This window comes from Scylla paramamosain, chromosome 1 (genome assembly GCF_035594125.1).
Source record: "Scylla paramamosain isolate STU-SP2022 chromosome 1, ASM3559412v1, whole genome shotgun sequence".
Taxonomy (NCBI): domain Eukaryota; kingdom Metazoa; phylum Arthropoda; class Malacostraca; order Decapoda; family Portunidae; genus Scylla; species Scylla paramamosain.
In genome coordinates, this window is record NC_087151.1 from 6,467,501 (window position 1) to 6,485,000 (window position 17,500).

The 17,500-nt window shown below is 42.8% G+C and overlaps 1 long non-coding RNA gene across 1 annotated transcript in view; it reads right to left on the reverse strand.

Annotated features, from left to right (window-relative positions):
- The window catches only part of LOC135115020 (uncharacterized), a 122,181-nt gene that overhangs the window by 19,099 nt on the left and 85,582 nt on the right, over positions 1-17,500 (reverse strand). The gene's annotated exons all lie outside the window — the stretch shown is intronic.

A 17,500-nucleotide genomic window follows, 5' to 3' on the forward strand; every position in this document is an offset into this window, starting at 1 on the left:
AAACTGGGACAATGCTGGACAATGATTACAAATATTAGTTTGGATTTGATAGTTACCAACATTATCTTCGAGTTGTGTTGCCCAGATGTGATCCAAAATGGAGGCGGAAGTGCTGGTAACTCTAATTGGCTTAGAGATTAATGGAAATAATGAAAAGAGAAAACATTAAGTTAATATATTCGAAAATATTTTCTGTGTTCATCATGAAATTTGAATTAAAGTCTACTAAAATATATATTCCTTTATACTTTTTTTTTTCAAATAATGACGAAAGGATGTCAGTTACTGCGTTTAATGAAACAATTGAAATTATCACTAGGGAGTCCATATATATATATATATATATATATATATATATATATATATATATATATATATATATATATATATATATATATATATATATATATATATATATATATAAAGACATACTTATTTCCTGATATTGTCGCCTGAACACACATAATTTCAAAGAAAAGTGTCCAAAATTGTAAGTTGATTTAACACTGATGACTCCCACCCATTAGATATGTACATGGCTACCTCGCCACCATAAACACTTCTAGAGTTATTGTACAAGTAATACCTGGGAATTTGATATAGCGTCTAAGATGTGACTCAAGTCTGATTTCAATGAAACCAGACACGTTCATATTCTTATGGTTATTATGCATGACTGTGTCCTTAAAATGTCGAAGATTTCTAGGAATAGATCTTATATTGAAGGTACATATTGTTAAAGTATCATTGCGAAGTTAAATATATATATATATATATATATATATATATATATATATATATATATATATATATATATATATATATATATATATATATATATATATATATATATATATATATATATATATATATATATATATATATATATATATAAGCACTCGGTTTTCGGTGCAATGGATAATCTATTTCGTACGTAATACTCGTTAACATCCAAATCACAATTATATTTGCTATCAACTGAAGTGAAAGGATTACATTCTGAATTTTAGTAAACATTCGTATATAGAAAGAAAAAAAAAAAAAACTATTACAGTCAAGAACAGCAAGTAATGTTTCGTCAGTTAGTGAAGTAATGGAAAATTTATGGGTAGTGCATGTTTCTCTATTATCCATGAATGACAGTAGTCGTTTTTTTTTTTTTTTTATGTAGGAAGGACACTGGCCAAGGGCAACAAAAATCCAATAAAAAAATATGCCCACTGAAATGCCAGTCCCATAAAAGGGTCAAAGCAGTGGTCAAAAATTGATGAATAAGTGTCTTGAAACCTCCCTCTTGAAGGAATTCAAGCCATAGGAAGGTGGAAATACAGAAGCAGGCAGGGAGTTCCAGAGTTTACCAGAGAAAGGGATGAATGATTGAGAATAATGGTTAACTCTTGCATTAGACAGGTGGACAGAATAGGGGTGAGAGAAAGAAGAAAGTCTTGTGCAGCGAGGCCACGGAAGGAGGGGAGGCATGCAGTTAGCAAGATCAGAAGAGCAGTTAGCATGAAAATAGCGGTAGAAGACAGCTAGATATGCAACATTGCGGCGGTGAGAGAGAGGCTGAAGACAGTTAGAGGAGAGGAGTTGATGAGACGAAAAGCTTTTGATTCCACCCTGTCTAGAAGAGCAGTATGAGTGGAACCCCCCCCAGACATGTGAAGCATACTCCATACATGGACGGATAAGGCCCTTGTACAGAGTTAGCAGCTGGGGGGGTGAGAAAAACTGGCGGAGACGTCTCAGAACACCTAACTTCATAGAAGCTGTTTTAGCTAGAGATGAGATGTGAAGTTTCCAGTTCAGGTTATAAGTAAAGGACAGACCGAGGATGTTCAGTGTAGAAGAGGGGGACAGTTGAGTGTCATTGAAGAAGAGGGGATAGTTGTCTGGAAGGTCGTGTCGAGTTGATAGATGGAGGAATTGAGTTTTTGAGGCATTGAACAATACCAAGTTTGCTCTGCCCCAATCAGAAATTTTAGAAGGATCAGAAGTCAAGCATTCTGTGGCTTCCCTGCGTGATATGTTTACCTCCTGAAGGGTTGGACGTCTATGAAAAGACGTGGAAAAGTGCAGGGTGGTATCATCAGCGTAGGAGTGGATAGGACAAGAAGTTTGGTTTAGAAGATCATTAATGAATAATAAGAAGAGAGTGGGTGTAGTAGTAGTAGTAGTAGTAGTAGTAGTAGTAGTAGTAAAATAATAATAATAAAAATAATAATAATAATAATAATAATAATAATAATAATAATAATAATAATAATAATAATAATGATAATAATAATAATAATAATAACAATAATAATAATAACAATAATAATAGTAATGATAATAAGTATTAGGATACAAGTAAATAAATAAACACTGTACCAACAGAAAGTCACTTGTCTACTTTTTGCGATTGCGAGGGTTTTTCTGATGTCGCTGCGTAGCACAATCATTCACGCTGCCCTGTGATCCGTCGGCATTACATCAGCGGCGCTACCAACGGTGTGTGTGTGTGTGTGTGTGTGTCCTGGAGAATGAAAAAAAACGCAATAAAATCTACTCTTACAACAGTGTGTAGTACTCCATCTCTGTGAGCATTAAGACTAAGTATAAATGAAAAAACGCAGGGACAAGTAAGCACACAGCAAGTGTCATTTAAAAGCATTGCGGTAAGCACTGTCACCGCCGTCGCCGCGAGCAACGCAGACAGAACGGAACCTCACTGGTGTTGACTTCCATTTAGATCCTTATGGCAGGTCCACTCAGTAGCCACCTAAGCCAGGGCGCGCCGCCTCATAAATCATGTAAATAAACAGTGAATGAATAATGAACACACATCGTCTAGTGGTAACACTAGATATCACCGAGTGTGTGTGTGTGTGTGTGTGTGTGTGTGTGTCTGTCTGTCTTTGTGTGTGTGTCGGGGGGGATATCACGTAAATACTGTAATAGCGCTTCCTAATTTTCTTAGTTCTATTTAGTTTTCTGCTTGACCTAATTTGCTATTTAGTTACTCTAACTGTTCATCCATTATCCGTTTCCTATGAATTGTCTTTGTCTACTATTTTTGCTTCATTTTAGTTGAAATATCTTTGAATTTTATGTTTCTTTATACAATATATAAAGACATACTTATTTATAGACACGATGTCCTGTTTTACTGCTTGAGGAAACTAAATTGGACCTAAATGTTTTTGGTGAACAGAGACAAAAGACCGTGGTGAAGCAGTGGACAGCTGGCAGTTTACCATCCCCTCAGAGACATTAATTGTTCTCCTTGATTAAAGGGCGGACTGAAGAGAGCACTGTCAACTCCAGAAAGTATTGTGGACAACATATTCGCAGAGCTGCAGGTCCATGTAAACCATCAAACCAACATCATCGAGAATCTTTAGATGATAAACAAGAGAAGAGAGAGAGAAAATTCCAGTTTTGAACATCCAGAAAAAAACGAAGCTGCTCTGTGTCATAACGGATGTTGATTAGACTGGAAGTGCGTGGGGGATCATAAGCGCGGAGTAAGACAAGACTGTGTCATACTGGATGTCGGGGACTGGAAGAGGAGACCCGAAGAAATAGTAAAGTTTCTTAGGTGACAATCCGCGATTCATATTGATTACCATGGCAATTAGACACGCCACAAAGACAAAGAACTCGAAGACTGGGAGAGAAATACAAGCAAGTTTACCTTAATATTCTTTGTCTGGATATTAGAGTGTAACTTAGTGTGAAAATATGAAAAATATATAAAGGAATAAAAGATAAAATGAAATTAGATGAAAATAAACAAAGGATGAGGTATTCATATGGAAATCCCTAAAAAAAAAAAAAAAAAAAATCTTTACTGTGACAATGTTGTTATCGGTGCGTGTAAACAGACTGTTCTGGCAGGACCAAAGCAAGACCAAGAACATGGAGCATACGTGGATACAAAACAAAATTAAATAAACAGTATACTGCTTGATGAACCAGCAGCTGCGGCCAGAAGTATGAACGCCATTGAAGTGTGCAGCTTAGATGGTCTCACAGTCGTGGCATGCAAACTATTACCCGGTCCCTGTTCACTGGTCTTAACAACAATTTCAACAATATTCCCAGTGTGGTAACCACCCTGCAGCCTGGACCCGCGCCAAGATGTCCACTATTCATAAAAAATGAGAGAGGTCTCGGACTAGAAATTATAGAGGGTTAAGTGTTATTAGGAGATGCGTCAAGTTATAAGACATGATATTTCACTCAAGGTTTAAAAAAGATGTTCAAACAAATAACAGAACAAGTTCAAGCACACGAGGAACAAGGCTCCATCGGGTATTGTGCTACGTTCACAAGGAAAATATAAAAATGTATTTTTTTTTTTTCTGCCATATTTGTGAATGTGTTCCTGTGGTGTGACTGTTCCTCGCTGACTGAGGCACCGCGTGTCGGGAAGACAGCGGGGCGCCTGGGAACGCTGTACACTGCGAGCAAGAAATCTGTTTGTTGTGTTTTAAAATGTTTGGAGTCTTGCAGTAAAAAAAAAAAAAGAAGAAACATCATAAAAATCATCAACTGTCGATCAGAGTCAAATAACTAAGGATATAATTGTACAGGAGGAGTAACTAAAAATACAACTGTAGATGATGAGTAACTAAAAAATATAATTATTGGAGTAGATGAGTAACTGAAAATATATTTGAAGTGAGTGAGCAACTAAAAATACCAATGTAATGGATAAGCAAGTGCAAATGATTATTTAACTGTTGGCTACAAAAAGTACATTCCGACTGTAGTGGCATCCTGAGTGCAATGACTGACTTGTGGCGGTGAAAGGATTGGGACTGTATTAAGTTGTTCGCTCTTATAGCCGTGAACTGTTTATTCTTTGGATGTATTAATATTCTATGCTTGAGTTCAATAAAAATGAACATCTAATTAGGTCATGACCCAGAACATCTTCAGCTTGGTGTTAGTTACAGTGACACTTGGGGGTCGCCTGGGTTGGTCTTTCACTCATTATAATTGCAAAGGGTCTCATTAAGATAATCAATGATGAAAACTGAGGAAAAATAATTCAAAATCATAAGAACATTTTGGTTTCCTTATTGTTCGGTATGTATGTTGAAGAAAGTTTCAAGTCTTTTGCCACAATCTCTCTAACTGTACACTTGTTGAGCCAAGTGATAAACAGACGTGTGTGAATATCTTAAACATGAACTCTATGAATACTGACGATTTACAGTGGGAGTTGATTTATCAAAACTAAAGTTAAACTGAAAAAAAAAAGATAGCTTGTATGTAGTAACACACACACACACAGGCACACACACACACACACACACACACACACACACACACACACACACACACACACACACACACACACATAATTATCATAATTATCTTTATAACTGAGGCAAACTATTTACAATGTAAAATTGCAATAATAATCTTATTACTTACACGACTGGAAAAAAAAAAAACGAAACAATCCACGTAGGTGTTAAAAAGTAGTACGGCACCACACACCCCACGGCCAGGCCAGTCAAGCACGCCGGCACAGCTCACACCACAGACAGGCGAACACTGCCGCCTGAGCCCCGCACATTTGCACCTGGGGCGTAAGCTGTGAAACTTCTAAAACACAAAGTATCAGGAGAGGATTAATTCATACGCTGCATCATTCCTCACTGACGAAAGAACAAAGGTAACTTGCAGGTTGCCCCTGAGGCAATTCAGTTCACAGGGTAAGTAAATGGTCGCCAGCCTCAGCCGCCACTGATACATATATAACTTGCAGACAACGAGGAAAACTATACAATTATTAAAACCCGCTTTGGTGTTTTCTCAACCTGATTGCGCTGCGCAGTAAATGAGCATTAACTTAACGCATTTTTACTTCAAGGGGGAAAAATATCCTGATATATAAGTATCTTGTTGAGGATAGGCTAGTCTCTAATTTGTTCCTCATCCCACTATTTCGACGCACACGTATTTGCTCGACTTTTCACGCTGTGCATTTATTAGGCGGGGCGGGGCTACATGCCGGAGATTCGCCGTAAACATGCCTCAAGGATCACTCCCGCCGCGACACCGCCGTCTGGGTGCCGCCTCAGTGCTTGGTTCGTCTTGACTGCACTGGCTTCTCCTTAGGATTAAAAAAAATTGTCTAGAGAGAATTTGAAGACAATTTTTAAAGAAGCTACCGACAACAAAAGCAGTAATCTAGTAATAATCTTTTTGCACATGTAATTTTGATTTTTACACAATGAATTTACAAATGGTTACTGAAATGATGTCATAAATAAGTATTCTGAAATGCAGTGTGCTCCTATCAGAAATGTTTACAAAGGCCACAGAGATAATTAGTTAAGTTACTATAGCTTGTTTTCCCCTTTGATAATACATAATTCTTGATAAATCATAACTTGAATAATAAAAACACCCTCGAACGCTCCAGTACCTTCCACTGTAGCGCATTAAAAATAGAGTAGACCAGGCGCTGAAACCTTTAGGAACCGGAACCACAGCGTCATTTGGAGAAAAGTGTAAATGAAAAGTATATTTTGATGCGGTGACCCTTACAGATCCTGCCATCCCATCTCCGACTCCAACCATCGCCATCTGTGCCTCCATTACTGTGCCCGTACCCAAGACGGTGCCCAGCCATGCCTCGTCCTACTGCACCTTGAGCAGGGAGGGAAAAGGTGGAGATAAGAGTCTAACTTCCGTATTGGTCAAGACTTAGCGAAGGAGGGAAACAGCATGCTCGTACACACACACACACACACACACACTAGTAAAATAATCATGTTTCAGTCACTCTCTCTCTCTCTCTCTCTCTCTCTCTCTCTCTCTCTCTCTCTCTCTCTCTCTCTCTCTCCTGAGGTGTTCATTTGCGTCACCTCTAATCACTCCTCTTCAGTGACCTTCTTCACCTCACCCCCAACTTCTCCACCAACACGTTTTTCTCCCCATCCTTCGCATCTATTCTCCTCTCAATCAACTCTTATATTTTCATTTTTATTTTCCTCCTTCACTTCTCGATCTTGATTAAAAAAAAATAAAATAAATAAGTAAATTGCTCTGAGCTGGATGAACAAACAAGAAGCGGTAACATTTCATTCAGGGTAGCTATCTTTGACGTAGTTATCAAAATTGGAATTAAAATATGCACTAGTAACTGCAAGGTAAACGAAAAAGAAGGTATCGGAAGAAGCAGAAAGCAAGAGAGAAGGATAGAAGGATAAGCAGGGATGATGATGATGAAGAAGGGGAAGGAGGGAGAGGAAAGGGAGTGATAGGATGAAAACGAAAGGGAGGGAGAGGGAAAAAGAGAGAGAGAGAAGGAAAGTAAGGATAAACAGAAATAATAATGAGGAGTGTAGGGAGAATGGCAAGAAAGAGATACTGAAGAAGAAAAAAGAGAGACAGAGAGAAAAAAAGAGAATAGGGAAAGGATATTAGTGAAGAAAAGATGGAGAGGAAAGGGAAACATAGGAAGCAGAAAAAAAAGAGGGTAAGGATAAACAAGGATAATAAAGAAGAAAATAAATAAAGTGTAGAGAAATTATAAAAAAAGAGACACTGAGGAAGAAAAGAAAGACAGGGAGAAAAAAATAGGGGAAAGATACTAAAAACAATGAGGGAGGGATGGAAGGAGAAGGGGTGGGGGGGGGAGAAGGATACGAAAGGATGCATATGGCCCGAGGGACATTGAGGAGGTATTGGAAAGAGGTTTGCTTCGTGGCCGCGGCGGGATACGGCCTCTTATGTAGCACTATGTCACCCCGAGCCCCTCCTTGAATTAGATAGTGCTAGGTGTTTTATGCATGACCTCCCCACCCTCCTCCTCCTCCTCCGTCTCCCTCACTAGCCCCCCCTCACTATCACCTTCACCGACCCCTCTCATTTTCGCCCTTCTCTCCACTTCCCTACGTCCTCTTCCTCCTCCTCCTTCTCCTCCTCCTTTCAGAAGGCAAAGTATGTGGCCACCGTAAGAAAGTATTGTTTATGCTACCAGTGTTGTTTTTTTTCCTCTTTGAAGGGGTAAGGATGGGAAGGGACGGACTGGAATGGCGGTCAAATAACTGGTTAATCTGCATTTTAATGAATTTCGCGGACTCGCATACAACATTATCCCTCTATATCCTGGTCATCACACGGACAGCCACGGTTCACTTACCACTTCTTATGCTGAGGAGAGAGAAGATCAGGGCTGTGGAAGTGAAAGGTAGCAGCGGGAGGATGAGCAGGATTTGGGGGCAGCGAAGGGAGAGGGTCAGGCAGGTGAGGAGAGGTCAGCGCTGGGCGGGGAAGCAAGGGAGGCCCGCGGCGCGGGATCAGGAAGAAAGGAGAGCTGGAGGAACACGAGTAGCCAGTGGGGGAAAGGAAGGGAGGCTGGTGCAGTGATTTAAAAGTGTGGATTTGATTTACATATAGACTCGTAAAGGTGACCGAGGCATGGCGTTTGCTTCCTTCTGTCGGTTCAACACTATACGAGTGCTCATGAAATATTGTTGAGACTAAATGACCGTCAGCCAATACAGTTTTCTAAATAATACAGGCGACGAGTAAGTAAAAAGACTAAAAAAAAAAAAAAAAAACATAAACAGCGAAACTACGTCAATTGACGAGTTTCCGGTTAAGGAAGACGAGTGAGACGATAATTTAAAAGAGAATGATGTGGTATGAGGTGTGGGAGTCCTTTAGGTTACGTTAGATTAGGCTGTGCTTTGCCCCACAAAGCTCCACCTCCGGAGCTTTTGAACGTTTTGCAGGCAAGAAGTATTCACAGCAGTCTACTGTAGTACTATACCACACAAAATTCTATCACTATACCACACATAATTCTATCTTGTTTAGTGTTTCCCCTCAATACAAAGTCTTCAGATTTGCTGCGAGTCTATTAATTTTCAGGTTACGATAGCAGATTATCACCCGTTGAGAGGACTTGATGGAGAGGAAACATAATATACGGGGAATGTGAGGACAGCAGGTTACCGCACTGACCACGACTGTAGCACCTGATCGAGAGTCCAGCAAAGGAAGATTAGCACCTATTGTTCACTTCCTCCCGCGCGGCGAGATAACCACTACGTCGCGGAGGCGAGAAACAGAAAATAGTATTCGTTTATCTTCGCAAAATTTCAAGTTGCTGAAGAGCGACATGGTTTTCATTAATTCTTACAAAGCGGCGATCGTTTCCAGTTGTTATTTCTAGTTGTTCGTAGCTGTTAGTCTCTTGTATTCTCATTTTATTTCTTTTTGTATTGTAATTAACGGTGTCTGTAGCTGTGCACTGCTCTCTTTACGATATCGTCCTTATCCGGGCATGGCGCGGAGATACAGAACTGCTACATAATGGAGGTGCGCTGTAGCGAGAGGTAATTAGAGGAAGAGGCAGTTTCGGGTATTTTGTGTTTCTGCCTCCCCACAATCTAGTTCTCGGCTTCGTATTATTACTACACGTTGCTACACACTGCTTAGAATGTATCGGAGAGTGGTGATGGTTGCTGAAACTTGTAGTTCCAACCTCGTGTAGGTAGGAAGGCTTGACCTTGTTCTACCTATTAGGGTTTTAGAGCAGACACTCCAGCGGTCACTTCCACAGAGAGCAGTCTTCACCAACACTCACTTTGTAGCGGCCGGCAGTGCGTCGCCAACGGTACCATGTAAAACATGAGGCTGTTGTTCCTGTCATCTATAATATCTAAAAATTACGGGGATAAGAAATGTTACAGTCAAATCCCTGAGACATTTTGGTGCCACACTAAATGGGATGCCAGTAATTAGTTGAAGTGCCGAGTGATACAAACGCCGGTAAAAGTACGAGTATGTAGCGTGGTGTGTGGCGTGCCATGGCGTGATCATGCAGCCTCCACCCTCGTCCCTCCCCACCCCTTTGCCTGCCAACCTACTTAAATACATACAGTCATACTGCTACATCAGAAAAATTTTATATATACATATCGAGTCAATTTCTGATATAACATCACTACTGGATAGTCACAATTCTAAAATTCTCAAAATTTTTAATATTTTCTTCTTTTCTTGTTCTATTTTTCTTTCCTTTTTTTTCTCATAGTTTGCTTTTTTTTTACTGTAAATTTTATCAGTTTGTTTCCTTACTCCTTTACCAAGATCATTTACATTATTATCGTCATCAACTCTCTCTCTCTCTCTCTCTCTCTCTCTCTCTCTCTCTCTCTCTCTCTCTCTCTCTCTCTCAGCACTTTCCCAGCCGTTCACACGCTCCAGGCTGTCCCATGAGGCGGCGGCCCTCGTTCATTGGCTTCCACTGGGCCTCCTGGACACTGAGCATGACGCGCCGCCACCGTAACTTGCCGTCCCCACCATAATTATCATAATGATCGCCCGTCCCCCAGCATCACTCCCCAACGGTAAGTCATGGAGAGGGGGAGGAGGAGGAGGAGGAGGAGGAGGAGAAAGACGCGGTAGTGGTGGCATTGGAGAAGTAAGAGGAGGTGGGTAAGGGTGTTTATAAATATACACCATCTGGTTTAACAATACGGTAAGTGACAGAGGAGGCGACAAACTGCGTCTCCGGGTCGTGCTGGGGAAAGGTTCACTCTGCTGCTCAGCGTCATCCACCTTTTTCTCACCTTAGCGCGCCAGGTGAGAGGGTCGCGTCCTCGTGCAGGTAAGTGTCATAAAGTACAGCCTCACCTTTTTTCCATCGCCGCTAATATTATCGTAAATTTCGATGTTTAATCTTTTTTTTTTATTATCTTTGTTATTCTGCTTTTCATTTTTCTTTCTGGGTTCTCCGTTTCATGTTTTTTTTTTTACTTTAAATATTGTTGGTCGTGTCTATTTATTCCTGTGTCATCATCTCATCCTCATCAACGATACTACCTCTCTCTCTCTCTCTCTCTCTCTCTCTCTCTCTCTCTCTCTCTCTCTCTCTCTCTCTCTCTCTCTCTCTCTCTCTCTCTCTCTCTCTCTCTCTCTCATTAATTCTCCTCTCATTATCTTCCTAACCAGCTCTTTTATTTACTTTCCATAATCACCCTCTCCTCGTTATTAGCTTCAACAATCAATTCCTTGTTATTCCCCGTAATCCTTCCTTTCTCATTACCACTAATCAGCCGTGGCAGATTTTCCGTAATCTTGCACGGTCTCTCAGGCTCCCTAATCCAGCACTCTTTATCTTGGGCGGACCAGTAAACCATCCACCAAACAGGAAAATAGCGATGCTAGAATTCATGGTATAATTCCTTTATGTTCCTTTTTGTATTAATTTACGGGAGGGACTAAAGTATGGCCCCCGTCACGGAAAATGGGACGGTGCCTCTTGGTTGTTGGATCAGCGCCGTCCCTTGGCCCAGGACAGGGTGGTGGAGCGTACCAGGAGAGTGGGGAGGAGAGGACAGGTGGAGTGGGCCAGGTGGGGCGGGCCAGGTTACGGACCACTGACCTCGCCATCCAAAATACCACTTCTTCCGCTTCGCTCTTCCTTGGCTCTTCCTTAAATCTGTGCCTCCAGTCATACTTTCCCGCCAGAAGCGCCACGACCAATGCAGCGGCGCGGCTTTGGCTGATCGAGAGGCGATAAAGTGCCGGAGAGGGGGGGGGAGAATTACCCTTCACGCTACGCTGGAAGTGGGGAGGGAGCACCGGTGGGCCTCATCATGCTACCTGTTTTACACCGACTCACCTGCTGATCAGCGCACTCCCGCCGGTGAGATATTCTCGGAGACGCGGTTCGCCTTGAAAAAATGGATAATTATGGGGGAATTAGGAGCAGCGCGTCCTTATGAGGCTTCCTATAGCGGCTAGGTTTGTAGAGGGAAGAAAATCCAATCACGCAATCGTGGGGCGGGCTGGCGCGGGGCGGCGGGCGAGGCTGGCTGGCTGTGACGTGCTGCTGGTGTTATTCTTCTCTTGTCTCGAGGATGATGTAATATTCAGTAGGGGTTAATTAGCTTACATACATTTTGCGGACGAGGGCTGAGGATTTAACTAAGGAGGAGTGATGAGCAGGAAGGAAGGCGGGAAGAGAGTCGGGGAGGAAGAGAGGAGAGGAAGGGGATGAGATGGTATGGGTACGGAGGGGAATCAGGAAGGGAAGGGGTAAGTGATACGTCCCCCTTCCTCATTACTTCATCCTCTATACTTAATCAGCGTCTCATTTCATTAACCATAGAAAATCTGTTTAAGAAAACCCGCCACACTCTGAGCCGTCCACCCTTCAGCATTCCGTGGCGCGCCTTCATTAATATTATGCCGGGTAATTATTATAATACGTGGTGACCCGCGATGAGTCTGGGAGCCGACGGTTGGGGCCACGTCAGGCTTTGTTACATGTATTTATACCGCACTGAGCTCGTCGTGTTGCTCATATGCACGTAGATTGCAGGGAATGAATCACGTGGTGGGACGCGTCGGGATAACGAATCTGTATGGAAGACGACCGCCATCACTCCATCGCAAAGTTAATCAGGATGAGTTGGAAGAGCCACCAGTCAGATTATGAACCCCAGAAATACGAGACCGGCATAAGTCTTAGCATATGATATTGAATACGTTAGGTGCGCACACACACACACACACACACACACACACACACGATGAGAGACAACACTAAGGCCATGACAAGCTCTATCTAAATGGCTTCAGTAGTCGCGCCTGGTGGTCTCCGTCTGGTTCGCTTCTTGGTAACATCATAAATTTACTTGGTGGCAGCGGAGGCGGCGGCGGCGGCTGCGGCGGCGGGGACCTGAGCGCCGTCCCTCTGTGGTCGTCTGCGAGTTATTGCCGTAAAAAACAACGATGATGATGATCTTTAAAATCGCGTGTCATGTTCATGTTAGTGTCACCTCCAGGTTTAACAAGGCTGTCTGGGAAACTATGAAAATGTGTACTTGTTGCTGTTTGCTTGCCTGTCGTGTGGTCCTTTTCCCCTCCGCTAACTTCGCTTCCTCAACGCACGCGCTTTCGTTGACTTTATGAGACAAGACAGTATCAAAAGTAATGTATAATGGAGAGCTGAGTGACACTAAGAGTTTTTTTTTTTTTTATCTCCTCTAGTGCGCCTCGCTAGTGCTTTACTTGTGCTTCTTCTCTTTTGGCTTTGTTTATTCGTGTTATGCTGTAGTTTTCTGTAAGGTTCGTTGTTTCCATTGCTTTATTCCAGTCTTCTTTGTGTTCCATCCTACATAATTTTGTTGTATTTATCCTATGTTTCTCCATTCCTCTCAGTCCATCTTCATCATATACATCTCTCTCTCTCTCTCTCTCTCTCTCTCTCTTTCCAATCTGGTAGGTAGTGATAAAACGGGTTTGAGACGCCGGGTGCACTCATCCTAATGAAAGACAGCCGTGTTTATCATAGCGACTCCACACCGAGGCACTGCCGGGGATGGGGTCGCTCGCTAGCTCGCTCGCTCGCTCGCTCGCCGCCAAGGGAAATCGAATCACAGGCTCGTGCTTCCCCCTCAACCTCGCGAGGAGATAAACACGAGCCCACAAAACCGGTAGGACAGGAAGGGCTTCTGAACACTGTAAATAAAAACACGTATATCATTCCCACTGCATATCGAATGGTGGTGCTGCGTGGTGGTTAGTTAATGGAGGCTGTGATGTGTGGCGGGTGCACTCAGCCTGGCGGTGGTGGTGGTGGTGGTGGTGTAGCTCATGCGGGTACAAAGGGACATGGTATAAGAGAGAGAGAGAAAGAATGTGTGTGTGTGCGGGTATGTGTGAGTGCGTGATGGAGTAGAGAAGAAGAGCAATAGGAATGTGAGGAGGTCAGGAAGTAGGGGAGTGAGATGGCGGGGATGTACGAAGAGCTAGCTGTCTTGAGCGTGGCGGGAATGGAGACTGGTTCAGTGTTGTGTCGTTGATAGGTGTGCGTAGATTCCTGATTTCTTCTTCCCTATGCACCATGCTTGTCTTTCTACCTGCCACCTGCCGCCACTCACACCTGCATGAGCGAGATAGAGAGAAAGGCGGGAGTGCTTATGAGAGAGAGAGAGGCAGACAGACAGAGAGAGAGAGAGAGAGAGAGAGAGAGAGAGAGAGAGAGAGAGAGAGAGAGAGAGAGAGAGAGAGAGAGAGAGAGAGAGAGAGAGAGAGAGAGAGAGAGAAAATTCTCCAAAAACCTCCGAAGCACACATTTCTCCCTGGACCCGCGTAGTAATGCGTAACTTAATACATCCTAATACGTCTCTTTGCTTTTTTAAGTCTACTAAAGCCACCTCCTCCTTTTACTTGGCCGGCCCCGCTCAGGTGTTAAGGCGCCGCTGATTACTGATTCCCTCACCTATTTGAGCTAATCAGAAATCATAACATTTGCATTTCAGGCGTGGCTTATATCAGCCTCGCAACCAGTGATGCTGTAACTCAGACTCAAGGCATGTCAGGAAAAAAAAAAAAAACACCAAATGTACGTATAACAGTCAGCGTTGAAACTGGTGCAGTGTTAATGTATGTAACATGCTAGTAAAAAAATGAATAAATAAATAGATAGAATGTGTTGTGGTGGGAGAACAAACAAGTAAGTGTAAACAAGAACTCATGTGTTAGTTTTTTTTTTTTTCTAACTTCTGTGGTTCTATTTCTCTCGCCTTGTGCTGGTTTATTCTGACGTGTTTTTGAGAGAGAGAAAAGAGAGAGAGAGAGAGAGAGAGAGAGAGAGAGAGAGAGAGAGAGAGAGAGAGAGAGAGAGAGAGAGAGAGAGAGAGAGAGCTTTCCCTCTTCCATAAACTCGCCTTTTTCGGAATTGTAATAAATAACAGAAAATAAATACTGCTACTACTAATAATAATACTTTTACTACTACTACTACTACTACTACTACTACTACTACTACTACTACTAACTCAGTATAGACATTTTTATTAGGTGTGTATGTATATGTGTGTGTGTGTGTGTGTGTGTGTGTGTGTGTGTGTGTGTGTGTGTGTGTGTGTGTGTGTGTGTGTGTGTGTGTGTGTGTGTGTGTGTGTGTGTGTGTGTGATTTACGTAATTGCAGCGTGGAGGAGATGCAGGATATTGATAAGAAGCCGCTAATATCCACCTTGAAGTGATGGACTAGTAGGGAGACGCAACCAGGCGGCGCCACGACGGTAATGCAACCACCTCTCTCTCTCTCTCTCTCTCTCTCTCTCTCTCTCTCTCTCTCTCTCTCTCTCTCTCTCTCTCTCTCTCTCTCTGGCTTCACACTTCTTCTCACTTGCTTTCCTCTCTTCTAGTCTTTCCTTTTCTCGACTTTGTCCAAACCTAACCTGCTCTTGCTTCTCCAGCCTTCCCTGCTTACCCAGTCTTCCTGCAAGTCATAGTCCAAACGATATATTAACTGCAGTACTACCTTGCCTGATAATTCACTACTTATTAATGTCTCCTGCAGGTGGTATCGGTATAAGTGCGAGTCGTTATCTTCTGTCGCTTCCAGAGACTGATGTTCGTGTGAGGTAGAGTCAGGTGAAGCAAAACAGGACAATGGTAAGGGGTTAGAGAGTGAAGAGGAAGAAGAGCTGGAGGTAGAGCCAACGCAACAGGAACGCAATTGATGAGAGGATGAGAAGAGGTTAGTAATGTGCTAAGGAGAATCAATTAATGTAAAGGGGAAAAGGTTAGAAGCTGATGATTAAGGCTTAGGTCATGTGAAGGAACACCAATTAACCCAGAGGGGAAAAGGTCAGGACTTAATGAACGAATGAGAAGAATAAATAGCTTGAGGAAGTGGTTAGGAATTGAAGAGGCAGAGAGATAGATGTAAGATGACGCGTGAGTGAGTTGAATGGCGTGTTATTTCAAGTGACGTGTGGCATAAAATATTCAAGTGAATCTTCAAGCACATTTATATTAACCTGTTTATACACCTGTCTACACCTGACGAGCCTCATGTTGTTGATGCGGTGGTTCGGGGAGTGGCAAGGCTTGTGGTTTGTGGTTTGTGGCTCGTGTGCGTGCTGGGGGGGAATGTTGTTGACGACTTTTATATACAACCAATTTTCACTTTACAAGCATGATCATGTTCCTCTGCCTCTTATTAACTCCTGCTGTTAACACTTTAAGGGTGGACGAGCAGGACATGCAGTCTTTGCCTACTAGCACATTATGTCTCTACTACCCACACCACATGGTCACATTTAAAGAAAACTTAATGATTTACTGAAGTTTTTAAAAAGTTCTTGTAGTGCTGCATCCACCTTGCTTCTATGTACCTATCCTTCTATTTGTCTAACATTTATGATGTATGTGCATACAAGCGGCTCAGTGGTGCACGCATGACTACGAATAATAGTCGCGGTTCGAATCTGAGCTGAGCAGCGGACGCGCGGCTCAGCAGCTGTTCATCCTTCCTTCCGCTTGGTCGATAAATGGGTACCTTGGGAACCCTAGTGAAGGTGGAGTGTGGAAACCTGAATGTTACAGTGGCCCTGTGGCCCAGGGTGAGGAATATCGTCCACCACAGGCTCAAATGTTAATGAGACGGAGATAAGCCAGCGCCGAGGCCATGTGCAGTTACAGTGTATGCCATCAACTTTAGAAGTACACCTTTAAACTTGACTTAGTTTTGTCAAGTTCTCTTACATTACTGAAACCGCGTTTGTTTATAAGTACGCCAAGGTCATTACCATAAGCTTCGTCGACAGCTTTAAGGTTTATTCAGCTTTATCTCATATTACTGAATCCACAATACTACCGCATAATTCAGAGAACTTCACCACAACACATCACCCCCACATCTGCACTCCAACATCAGCTCCCTTTGACACAGCTGAGCGCGTCCCTCCTCACCTCTCGGCACAAATTAAGCCAGCGTCTGACACGTGGCATCACAGAAACCCTTCAGCACCGGTCACAGCACTTTACTCTCCCGGAACGCAACGCTCAGGTTCAGCATCCCGGCGGTGAATGGACCCACACCTCACGACATTCAAGTGCTGCTCCAGACAAACACTAAAACTGGACAATACTCGCGGAGGTAAGCAATATAATGTTCCTTCACGCCCTCCCCGTACCCTCGCCTGTTTATTGCAGTTCCTACCTCCTGATTAATCCTCAATGGTAATGGTAAACAACTGGCAGGAAAGAGGTGGGTGGAGTGAGGGATAGTAACCAGTACACGATGGCAGTCAGACCTGCTTTGTTGGCCTGATCAGACCGTCTTTGGAAACTAGACCTTGGAACGCATATTAGGATGCTGGCAAGCGGAGCGAATCTGGTTCTGTCTGTTGTTGTCGAGCCGAGAAGAGAGAGAATAGGAAAGTTGGCTATTACAGGTCTCGGGAACCTAAAATGTCAAGGGGCATGTTTGTTGTTTATCAGAGAAACATTTCAAAACATTACACTGAAAGACGAAAAGATTAGATAATTCCTAACAAGACTGTCCTATTGGTGAGCTGGAGTTAACAGTGCCGGTACAAACATCTATTTACCTCTAGAATAAGTAGCATCAACAACACAAAGGAAACCTAACGAAAGCCTCTCAGTGAGCAGAGATGCTGAATAAATACAAAGCCAGTACGAGTTGGGGACGATACAATCTGATCACCCTGT